Raw genomic sequence first — 12,550 nt, 5'->3', positions numbered from 1 at the left:
GGGCTCTCTGCTCAGTGGGAGGCCTGCTTCCTCCTCTCTCTCTACTTGTGATTTCTGTCTGTCAAATAAATCTTAAAAAAAAAAAAAAAAAGAAGTGAAGGGGTAGGAAGCCTAGTCAAGAAGCTTGGAGGAAGAACTACTCAATTTAAAACAAAAAACAAGAACCAGAGGTACCTGGTTTTCTCAGTCAAGAGGGTGTGGGACTCTTGATCTTGGGGCCATGAGTTTGAGCCCCACACGAGGTGTGGAGATTACTAAAAAATATAAATTAATTAAATAAAACCTTAAAAACAAAACAAAACAGGGGCTCCTGGCTGGCTCAGTTGGTGGAGCATGCGACTCTTGATCTCAGGATTGAGTCCCACGTTGGGTGTAGAGATTCCTTAAAAACAATAACATCTTAAAAAAAAAAAAAAGACTAAATAAAACAAACAAAACAAAAACTGACTTGCTGAGCTTTACTGACTCTATGGTAACTGGAACTCTTTGTTCTTGAATTTTGCTTGGGCTGATCAGGATGGAGGCCAGTGTGACCAGGTTTAAGCTGGTGAGTGACATCTCAACAGTCTTGATCCTGCTCAGAGGCCCACAGTCCCCATCACCCTCTCAAAGATGGGGAATACCATCTACATCCCATGGGCCTTCAGAAATGACCCACTGAGGCCAGCCGCCTCCAAAACTACCCTTCTTATTTGGAGCTGCACTCTGCTAGCTTTGGGGGTTTGGGGGGTACTGCCTTCTTCGGGGTTGTCTAGAAGTTGCAAGTTGTCTTTGGTAGAAGGCAGAAGGTAGAAAGCAAAGAATAAAGCAGTCCTAAGAATTTGAGTTTCAGTTCAGAAGATGTGGAATGCTCTGGATGGTGAACTCTTTTGCTGTAGGTGACTAGTCAGAACTGACGCACAGGGTGGGGTAGAGTTGGTGTTCTGGTGGGACCTACTGGTTGAGCCATAAGGCCAACGGTGGTGGGCTCTGGTCTGGTCTGTTCTGCCTGGGTTAGGCCAGTTAAGGATTCTGACCATCTTCCCACATCTTTTCTGTAGGGAACATGTATGTTTATCCTCAGTAAGTGCGTCAGGGCAAAGACCTTTCTTGTTATTCTCTTTAAACTGTATAAATTTGGGGCACCTGGGTGGCTCAGCGGGTTAAAGCCTCTGCCTTCGGCTCAGGTCATGATCCCAGGGTCCTGGGATCGAGCCCCACAACCAGCTCTCTGCTCAGCAGGGAGCCTGCTTGCCTTCCTCTCTCTCTGCCTACTTGTGATCTGTCAAATAAATAAATAAAATCTTTTTTAAAAAACTGTATAAATTCTTATAAGAAAATGTCATAATTTTTATCCCAGATATGACTTGCTTTGGGACTTAAATATGACCCAGTTTCGATTTGGGATATTGGATCATATATTAAGATAGTTCATTGTGTAGACCTTCTTTTTCAAATAGTTTCCTGGAAAATTCTGGCAATTTTTTTTCCAGTTCCTGTAACAAATTTTAATCTTTCCAACCCAAACCAACTCTCTAAACCTGTAAATTCTTTAAAAACTTTAATCTCTCATAATTACATGAAGCTTGCTCTCTTGAAAAGGCCTTTCGTTATTGCTTGTAATTAGAGCCCCCTCAATATTTTAAAAGCTTCTTTGTCTGGTAAAATGGAAAGTCGGAATTCAAACCCATTAAACCTCTGCCAGTCTGCCCAGCTGTCTTGGCCACTCTTTTAGCTAAAATCCCAAAAGCTGTCTGAGATCTGGAGGAAGTCTGGAACAACTGGGAGGCAAAGCGCCGTGGTAATCGGCAGATTGGCCACACTTTCCTCTGGTTTCATTCTGTCACAAATATTCTACCCTGGCTGTTTCAGCCCAAGGCCACTGTTGCTCTTGCCTGTCCATAGACACAAACCACAGTAATAGCTTTTTTTGCCAATCTTCCATCCTGAGTTAATAAGTGAGAAACTTTAGGACCCCTGGGGTATATTCTCTATTTAAGAGTGAAAATGACTTTTTAATGCCACCTCTGCTTTGCCCCTCCCCTCCCCCAATTCCTCTCTCCCTGGAATGAAGATTTAGACCACCAGGAGGGCAGTCCTAGTTACGATAACAATTTGCTACTGATAAGGAATTTAATTAGGAGAAGGGAGGATGTAATCATCAAGATAGATGGAAACCGTGCCAAGCCTCGGAAATGCTTGTGTCATAGCTCATATTTGCACAAACGTCTATTGTATACTGAGCTGTTCTACATACATAACCGTATTTAATGCTTGCATCGTCCTGAGAGGTGGTCGCTGTTCTCTTTCCTGGTGAGGAACTGAAATTGAGCAGTTAAATCCAGCCAAGGGCAGTCATGGCGCTGTGAGATCCCACTCCCTCATGTAACATGGGTGCTGTTCCTGAGGAAGCAGACCCAGCATCAGCCAAAGGAAGGAAGTCTGACCAGATCGGTGGAACCCGGGATGTGGAAAGTACCGTGCCATGAAGAGACGGTAGAGCAAGTGGCCCTGATGGTCTCTGGAAACAAACACCCACGTTTATGTCCTGGCAGCTAATTAATGGCACACTCCTTAACCACCTTGCAAACGTGAAGGATGGACATGGGCTCTGTGCCCAGCATCTGTAGGAAGCCAGAGAGGGAGCAGTTACCAGCCCCCAGTGAGAGCTGTGGCTGGGGGACTGGGGCCACCTGACAGATGCTCTGACTTGGGTACTGGTGTTAGGTAGAGAAAAGTATCTAGAGCTGAGCCACAGCCTGGTACAGAAGAAATAGAAGGAAGAAGGAACCTGACCGCTCTCTACATACCTTCTGATCTTTTGCTGGTGCCTCCCACTGGCTAAGTCCAATCAGAAGTCAGAGAGCATAGGAATTCAGCTAAGCCATCACCAGAGGCCTGCCTCCCAGAGCACAAAGCAGGGTGGGGGTGAGTGAAACACGGACCTGGGGACAGGCAGGGAAAATGGAGAATACATAAGACTAAGATAATATTATCTCACTCTCAAGGACTACGTTTCCTGGTGGGAACTACTCCATGTGGGAGTTCAGGATTCTTTCCTTTCTTTCTTCTCACTAACCCCCCTTCCTTACCTCAAACAGATGTCTTTGGGGTTAGAACGCAAAGGGAGATCCAAATTGCTTATAGGTCAGGAGAAGAAATAACACATTGCCATAATATTGTAGATGGGCGTTCAAATCTACCCCACTTTCCTTCCAGTGTCTTCCAAAGTCTAGAAAGCTGGGGGCGGGGGGAAGGGCCAAAACCACATTTCCCAGATTCTACTGCCGCAAGGTTCTGGATGTGCTTTAGGTTCAACTACTTATATGTACTTGCGGAAAATTCGACAGCTTCTCCTTCTGCTCCTTCTGTTCACGACACGGTCACTAAGGTGTTGGTTGCAGGTGTTCAGAGATGTGAGATCCAGGGCCCTTGTTCTGTGGGTGCCAATGGCTGCCAAGATGGTTTGCTTCTGGGGTACAGACAGTCACCAGATCTCAGAGACTTCCTGATTGTGGTGGTTTCCCAGTTGTGGCTGTGGTGATGTGATCTGGAAGCCAGTGGCTTTGTGATCACAGAGGAGGCAGCAACAGTGCCGTCTGTGGCTTGGCTGTGCCATAAGGTTCGATCTAGATTCTTTTTCTTTCTTTTTTTTTTTTTTTTTTTTTAGATTATGTTTCTTTAATCTTCCCAACAATTTGGCAAGTCATTTACTATCCTGCCAAAAATGTCTTCCTGCTCAAACTACAGCTTGTCTTTGCAAGTAAGCTTTGATTCCTAATAGAAATAAGCCCAACCATCTAAAAACGCAAAGTAGAAAAGAGCCAGCTCTACTAGAGATGGAGATTTAGGTACCCTGCAAATCTTGGAGGAACTAGATGTTGGGCTTATGTTACAGAAGATTTGGGACAAATCCCCCTCATGGATTCTGAGACCTCTAAACAGTCTCATGTAACAAGTTTTCCTTTTCCAGGGAGGCAGATGGGACTAAGAGACACTGTGACCATTGTCTGTTACATTTAAGTAAGCACACAAGTCTGTCTATCCATTCCCAGAAAGGGACTACAAGTCAGTAATTTCAGGAAAGAAAAATACATTTGCAAATTCCCTGGCAATAAAATAGTCTTTTTTAACCTCAGAAACCTTGTTTGCTTTTTAAGTTTTTATTAAAAATTTAAAGAAAATTGTGTTTATTAGTGTCCTCAACAGTACTACAGAAATTCAAAGTCTTCCCTGAGAAGAAGAAAAAGGATGGCATTTTATTTTCTGACTTTATTCCTGTTATCTATGCCTGCCTGGAAAATTATCCAGAAACTTTGTGACTTAAAATAACAGTCATTTAAAAAAATAACAATTGTTTTATTACATATCATGATTATATTGGTCATAAATTTGGACCAGCTTTACCTAGATGATTTTTATGTTCCAAAGGACTTTGATGGAGGTCACTTTGCAAATATTCAGCTGGTGGAATGATTGGTCTAGAGGGTCCAAAATGGCACCTGGCAGGGATGGTTAGAAGGCAGGACTGTCTACTGGGAACACCTACACTCGGTCTGGACAACACGGTGGCCTCAGAGTAGTTATAAGTCTTACACAGTGACTTATGACTCCGATAGCAACTTCCCAGTGAAGAAGGAGGAAGTCGCGTGGCATTTTAGGATTCAGCCTCAGAAGTCATGCTTCTGCCATACTCTTGGTTAGAGTAGCCACGTGGCCACCTAGATCCAAGGGGGTGGGAACTTAGACGTCACTTGTAGGTGGCAGGGGTGATTTTTATACTACAAAGTGGTAGTATAAAATTGCAACAAATGATTTAGAACAATCACACACACACCCTCACTCCCCTTTCTTTACCTGTGTCTCTAGGGAAAGCCCCCGTTGCTAAGTGAGCCATGACCAGAATGGTTTAGACACCTGAAGGATTTCACTTTCAAGTCAAGGACTTCAGGCAATACAGGTATAGGTGGTCCCAGGATTTTGCCTAACAGGGAATGAAGGGGGTACATTCTTTGGTTAACTTCTTGATGTCTCGCAATTTCCATTGCACTGAGAGAGGGAGAAACCTCATTTTTGGTAGTCCTTGGGAAAGCATATTGTTCATTCAGGAACTTGGTCACGCTAAGATGCAGTGTGAATCCAGTGATGAGTTAGACGTATGTTCTCAGGATCAAGACCAGGTTCCCAGCAGATGAAGCATTGATCTCCATCTGATTCTGTTCTCTGAGTAAGATCATCTTCATATCCGCCAGAGTAACTATGTGGTTAGGTTTAGAGCCCAGCCAGGCTAAGCCTGGTGTTGGGTGTTTTGCTGCTGGCTCAGAAAAAGGGGGTATTCACAAGTTGTTGACCCTTAATAGCCAACATCAGTGAACATATATTTGTTTTGTGGCTACTTTGTTCCAGGCATTATTGGACCCAGAGCAGATAGAGAGAATGAGATACTGTGTTTGCCTTAAGGAGCAAAGAGTAGACAAATAATCAAATTTATTTACTAGAAAAATAGTGTAATTAATGTTATAGGGCACAGGGGAGGGAGTGATCAGTTTTAAAGCCTTTCTTAAGAAGTGACCTTTGAGCTAAGTTTTTTCAGGTTGAGAAAGTAGGAAGAACCTCTTGGATAGAAAAAGCCTCTACGAACAGGATAGACGATGTTTTATGTTATTATATATACGGAATAAGTGGGTACTCCTATGAGACTGTAGATTTTAGGGAGGGTGGAGTGAGACATAAAGCTAAAAAGAAGATTTGGGCTAAATTGTCAAAGTCTTTGTATTTCAGGCTAAGGACTTCTGAAATTTCCCATAGGAAAAAGTGAAGGATACCAAAGGGTCAAAAATGTGGCAAGACATGAAAGCTCTCTTAGCTGTTTTCCATCAGGAAGGCCAAAATTTGTCCCTCAATTCAGAACTTTGTCATCTGTGTTATTTTGCAAACCTCTACTGGAGCCAGACTTCAACTGGAAATTGTAGACTTTCTTTTGTATTTCTGACCTTGTGTTTTTGAAAAGTTTGGAATTTCACACCCGTCATGTTCCACCCAGTGATGACGACAAGATTACCTGTCAAAACTCATCTGAAAAGGCAAAGAGTATACACTTTGGCTAGTTTCCCTGTCCTATCCTCTACCACCAAGTAAAGAATAGATAAACAAAACAGACAAAATTCTTTCTGTTCTAGGCAGAAGAATTCAATGGTCAGTTTCCTAGGTGTGGATGGAATTTTTTTTTTCTACGTGCGGTACCAACCATCTCCCAGAGGCCAGTCATTGAAATCAGCCTCTGAAGCCACACACATGTTTGTGCCACCAGCAGAGGGAAGGGCAGGTGGCAGGAGATGCCAGGTGACTCAGTATCTCCAGCAGCTGGGTTAGGAACTTCTCTCAACTGGTGGCAGAGGTGTTGCTGCCCGTGAACCGCCCGCAAATCACTGCATGTGGTGTGTGCTCCAGGAGGCAACCCTAGATCGGTTTTGAGGCTAGTCAACCCTTAAAAGGATGCAGCTTTAATTTTCTTTCAACTCACTCAGCATGGAGGGCCTTGAAGATTTGTCTGGGTGGCTTCTTGGAGCTCTAACTTCTAGTTAGTAGTGATAACTCTAGCTTGAAGAGGAGAGCTTCCCGATATTGACAAGAGTTGCTGCACCTTTTGTAATTCTGCACAGGTTCAACCACATGTGTAGCAAGATGGCCAATGTGAGAGAACATGCATCTTCCTTCAAGTGAAACAGCCATGCAAATGTGTACAATGGGCACTATTTCGACAAGTATTGTTTCTCTTTCTAGCTGGGGCCAATCCAGTTGTTGCATAGATCTTCTTTGTTCTGGGAAGCTCTGCTTGCTTGGCCCCTTTTAGTAAGGGGGCCCGGGTGTTGCTGGGAAGAACTGGGCAAACTGGTACAAGGGCTGAGGAAATGTGAAGAAAGGGATAGGGGCACCAACCCCCTTCCTTAATGTTAATAAAACATCTCTAATAGGTTAAATTGGCCCCAGCTCGAGGCCGCTGAGCAGGAGAGCACTTGAGCCTGAGGAGAAGCTTCTCATTGGAAAGAGCAGTTTGGTCTAGGGTTTTTCCTTCCAGAACATGAATTCTTCTTCTCCTTCTCCTTCTTCTCCTTCTTCTTCTTAGATTTTATTTAATTGGCAGAGAGAGAGAGAGAGAGAGAGAATGCTCACAAGCAAGGGAACAGAAAGAAGAGGGAGAGGGAGAAACAGGCTCCTTGCTAAGTGGGAAGCCTGATGTCGGACTTGATCCCAGGACCCCAGGATCATGACCTGAGCCAAAGACAGCTGCTTAACCAACTGAGCCACCCAGGCACCCCTAGGACCTGAATTCTCATGTGAGATGATTCACCCTGTGGCTGAGGCTAGGGACCCTTCTTTCCTAGCCACTCTGTCACTGTTGGTAGCCTTGAGGAAATGACCGAATTTGTATAAACTGAGAAAGTGTGTACTGGGAAGCCATAATATGGGAGTCTGTCCCATGCATGCATTCATCTCTCTGCCCCCTTCAAAGAAACCACTACCCAGTATGACTCCATCATCAAAGCAGAGACTCTGAGTGGAGTGCTGGACTGCCTCTTTATTTGGGGGGGGTGGGATTATTTATCAGCATTCTTACAGACATCTTTATTACTTGTATTCCTTTTTAAAAAATTTTTATTTATTTATTTGAGAGAGAGAGAGTGAGCAAGCATACAGGGAGAGGGTCAGAGGGAGAAGCAGACCCCCCACTGAGCAGGGAGCCTGATGTGGGACTGGATAACTGGACTCTGGGATCATGACCTTAACGGAAGGCAGATGCTTAACCAACTGAGCTATCCAGGCACCCCATTTACTTATATTTTTAAACGCTTCTCTATATGCATTGCAGAATGTCCATCACACTAGAGCACCCCCACCCTCCGTTATCCCCCAGGAACCTTAGCAATAGCCACAGAGAATGTGTCATTCCAGTGCACCAAGCAGATTTTCTGTGAGGCAACACCACAAGTATTAGATTGAATAACCTCCTGGAGTTAGTGAACTATCTTTTTTTACATGAAGATAAGTTTCATGTAAAGAATTTGAAAAGATACCCAATTCTTTTCAACAAACATATATATTTTTTAAAGATTTTATTTATTTATTTGACAGAGAGAGATCACAAGTAGGCAGAGAGGCAGGCAGAGAGAGAGGAGGAAGCAGGCTCCCCGCTGAGCAGAGAGCCCAATGTGGGGCTCGATCCCAGGACCCTGGGATCATGACCTGAGCCAAAGGCAGAGGTTTTAACTCACTGAGCCATCCAGGGGCCCTGATGAGCCATTATCTTAAAAATTATACATCTCAACTGGATATTCAAGAACTAAACATCTGGCTGAAAGTCTTTTCTAGATCCCTCCCAGCTTTGAGATACAATTAACAAATAACATGATGTAAGTTCAAGGTGTACAACATGATAATTTGATGAATAACTTATATATTGTGACATGATGACCACAATAGGATTAGTTATGCCTCCACACCTCCCATAATTACCATTTCTTTTTTGTGGAGACAACATTTAAAATTTACTCTCTTAAAGACAAAACCAGGGAAGGAGGCAAACCATAAGAGCCTCTTAATCTCAGGAAACAAACTGAGGGTTGCCTGAGGAGAGAGGGTGGGAGGGATGGGGTGTGGGTGATGGACATTGGGGAGGATTTGTGCTATGGTGAGTGCTGTGAAGTGTGTAAGACTGATGATTCACATACCTGGACCCCTGAAGCAAATAATACATGTTATGTTAATAAAAAAATGTACTTTTAGCAATTTTCAATTGTACAATACAGTATTGTTAACTATAGGTACCGTGCTAAACATTAAATCCCCAGAACTTAATTATAACTAATTATAAATTTAATTATAAATTTGTACCCTTTGACTCACGTCTTCTCATTTTCCCCACCATCCAGCCCTTGACAATACCCATTCTATTCTTTCTAGGAGATTTTTTTTTTTTTTGATGTTTCACATATAAGTGATACTATACAGTTTCTGTCTTATTAATTTCTTATTTTACTTATCATAATGCCCTCAAGGTCCATCCATGTTGTTATAAATGACAAAATTTCCTACGTTCTCATGGATGAATATTTCTTTACACACACACACACACACACACACACACACACACACACACACACAATCCATACCCTTATCCAATCATCTGTTGACAAACACTTAGGCTCTTTGCGTACCTTGGCTGTTATGAAGAACGTTGCAATGACTGTAAGAGTCTGATATCTCTTTGAGATCTTATTTTCATTTCCTTTGGATATATATCCAGAAGTGGAATTATTTGAGCATATGGTAGACCTATTTCAAATTTTTTGAGGAACCTCCATACTGTTTCCCATGGTGGTTGTACCACCTTATATTCCCACCAACACTATAAGAGAGTTCTCTTTTCTCCATGTCCTTGCCAACATTTGTTATCTCATCTTTTTGGTTTGCATTTTTCTGATCGTTAGGGATGTTGAGTATCTTATCTTTTATTATCTTTTATGTACCTGTTAGCCACTCATATGTCTTCTTCAGAAAAATGTCCATTGGGTTGCTCTGCCCATTTTCCTGTCTTTTTTTTTTTTTTTTTTTTTTTTTACTATTGAGCTACATAAATTATTTATGTATTTTGAATATTAACTCATCAGATATGGTTTGCAAATACTGTCTCCTGTTCTCCACATTGCCCTTTCATTTTGTTGACTGTTTCTTTAGTTATCCAGAAGCCTTTTAATTTGACATGGTCCCACTTATATTTGCTTTTGTTGCTTGTGATTTCAGTGTTTTACCCAAATACTTGTTGTCAAGAACAATGTCAAGGAGTTTCCTCCCTGTTTTCTTTCCAGAGTATTAAGGATTCAGCCTTATGTTTAAGTCTTTATTTTAGTTTTTCTGAATGGCATAAGATAGGGATCCAATTTCTTTTCTTTTCTTTTTTTTTTTTTTTAAGATTTTATTTATTTATTTGACAGAGATCACAAGTAGGCAGAGAGGCAGGCAGAGAGAGAGGGGAAGTAGGCTCCCCACTGAGCAGAGAGCCTGATGTGGGGTTCGATTCCAGGACCCTAAGATCATGACCTGAGCCAATTGCAGAGGCTTAACCCACTGAGCCACCCAGGCGCCCTAGGGATCCAATTTCATTCTTCTGTATGTGGTTATCCAGATTTCCCAACCCCACTTGTTAGAAAGACTATCTTTTCCTTGTAAAATATTAGTTGACTCTGTAGGGGAGAGTTTATTTCTGGCTTGGCCATTCTGTTTCTTTGTCTGTCTACTTTCATGCCTGTACCTTGCTGTTTGGATTATTCCAGCTCAGTAATATAGTTTGAAATCAGAAGTGTGATGACTCCAACTTAGTTCTCTCTCATGATTGCTTTGGTTATTTAAGGTATTCTGTAATTCAGCACAAATTTTAGGATTGTTTTCTCTATTTCTGTGAAAAATGCCATTGGAATTTTGATAGGGATTACATTGAATCTGTAGATGGATTTGGGTAGTATGGACATTCTAACAATTTTTCCAATCCATGAACATGGATATCTTTCCCTCTGTGTCTTCTCTACTTCACTTCTTAATGTCCATCAATGCCTTATAGTTTTCCGTGTATTTCTTTGTCAGCTATTTTGTTGCTAGTGTAGAGAAACACAACTGATTTCTGTATATTGATCATTTAGCCTGCAACTTCATTTAATTTCATTATGATTAGTCCAACAGATTTTTAGTGGAATGTTTAGGATTGTCAACGTATAAAATCATATTCTCCCCAGAGATAATTTTACTTTTTCTTTCCAATTTGGATGCTTTTTAGTTCTTTTTCTTGCCCAGCTAATTGCTTTGGCCAGGACTTACTGTATTGAATAGGAGTGGTAAGGGTGGTTACCCTTTTCTTATTCCTGATCTTTAAGGAAAAGCTTTCTGCTTTTCACCATTGAGTATGAACTTAGCTATGGACTGGTCATAGAGTCCTTTGTTGAGGCAGTTTCCCTTTCTACTCAGTTGAGAGTTTTTTTTTTTTTTTCATGAAAGGATGCTGCATTTTATCAAATAACTTTTCTGTACTACTTGAGAGGATATGATTTTTATCTTCCATCCTGCTAATGTGGAATATTATATTTATTGATTTACATATGTTTTAAACCCCACCTGATCATGGCATATGCTTTTAATACGCTGCTGAATTTGGTTTGCTGATATGTTTGAGAATTTCTGCATTTATATTTATCAGATATTGGCCTGTACTTTTCTTGTGGCATTCTTTTTTTTTTTTTAAGATTTTATTTATTTGACAGACAGAGATCACAAGTAGGCAGAGAGGCAGGCAGAGAAAGAGGAGGAAGCAGGCTCCCCGCTGAGCAGAAAGCCCGATGTGGGCTCGATCCCAGGACCCTGGGATCATGACCTGAGCCGAAGGCAGAGGCTTTAACTCACTGAGCCACCCAGGTGTCCTGCTTGTGGCATTCTTATCTGGCTTTCTATCAGTGTAATGCTGGCCTTGTAAAATGAGTTTGAGAGGTTTCCTCCTCTTCAATTTTTTGGAAGAGAGAATTTGAGAATGACTGGCATTAGTTCTTCTTTAAGTGTTTCATAGAATTGACTGGGGAAGTCATCTGGTCCTGACTTTTTCTTTGTTGGGGGGTTTTGGATTACTGCTTCAGTCTCCTTACTATTAATTGGTCTTCTCATATTTCCTATTTCTTCGTGGTTCAGCCTTGGTAGGTTATATGTTTCTAAAAATTTATTCATTTCTTCTTGGTTATCCAATTTGTTGGTGTATAGTTGTATTCATAGTAGTCTCCAATGATCCTTTTCATTTATGTAGTATCATTATGATGGCTCTGCTCTCACTCCTGATTTTGATTTTGAGTCTTCTCAAACAGGACTAAGACTTCTTTTTGTCCACATAGTTTTGTCAATTTTGTTCATCTTTTCAAAATACCAGCTCTTAGTTTCATTTTTTTAAATTGTTTTTGTGGTCTCTATTTCTGCTCTGATCTTTGTTACTTCCTTCCTTCTGCTAACATTTGGGCTTATGCTTTTTTTTCCCAGTACCTTCCAGTATAGTTGCTGGGTTTACTTTTTTTTTTTTTTTTTTAATGTAACCATTTATTGCTATAAACTTCCCTCTCAGAACTGCTTTTGCCACATCTGGTAAGTTTGCGTATGCTTGTTTCCATTTTCATTTGTTTCAATGTATTTGTTTTTTCTCTTTTGATTTTCTTCTTTGACCCATTCCAGAGTGTGTTGTTTAAATTCCATGCAACTGTGAATTCTCCAGTCTTATTCCTATTACTGATTTCTCATTGCAAACCACTGTGGCCAAAAACAGTTGCTGGGTACAATTGCAATCTAAAATTTCCCAAGAGTTATATGATTCATCTTGAAGAATGGTTTGTGTGCACTTGAGAAGAATGTGTTGGATGGAATGTTCTATGCATGTCTGTTCGGTCCATTTGGTCTACAGCATTGTCAAGTTCAGCATGTTTTTAGTGATTTTCTGTCTGATCTATCCATTGTTGAAAGTGGAGTGTTAAAGTGCTACTGTTATTGTATT

General features: G+C 41.3%; 1 long non-coding RNA gene across 3 annotated transcripts in view; it reads right to left on the bottom strand.

The window, feature by feature from the left end:
- Positions 1–12,550, bottom strand: part of LOC309870557 — an 81,118-nt gene that overhangs the window by 7,169 nt on the left and 61,399 nt on the right. For all 3 annotated transcript variants that reach the window (XR_014314702.1, XR_014314703.1, XR_014314704.1), the window contains one exon: positions 2,790–2,924. This is a non-coding gene — a long non-coding RNA (uncharacterized lncRNA). The remainder of the gene's footprint in view (positions 1–2,789; positions 2,925–12,550) is intronic.

Source organism: Mustela nivalis, assembly GCF_964662115.1.
Source record: "Mustela nivalis genome assembly, chromosome: 7".
Classification (NCBI taxonomy): domain Eukaryota; kingdom Metazoa; phylum Chordata; class Mammalia; order Carnivora; family Mustelidae; genus Mustela; species Mustela nivalis.
The sequence above is the reverse complement of the archived record's forward strand: the minus strand, read 5'-3'. Positions and strand labels throughout refer to the sequence as shown.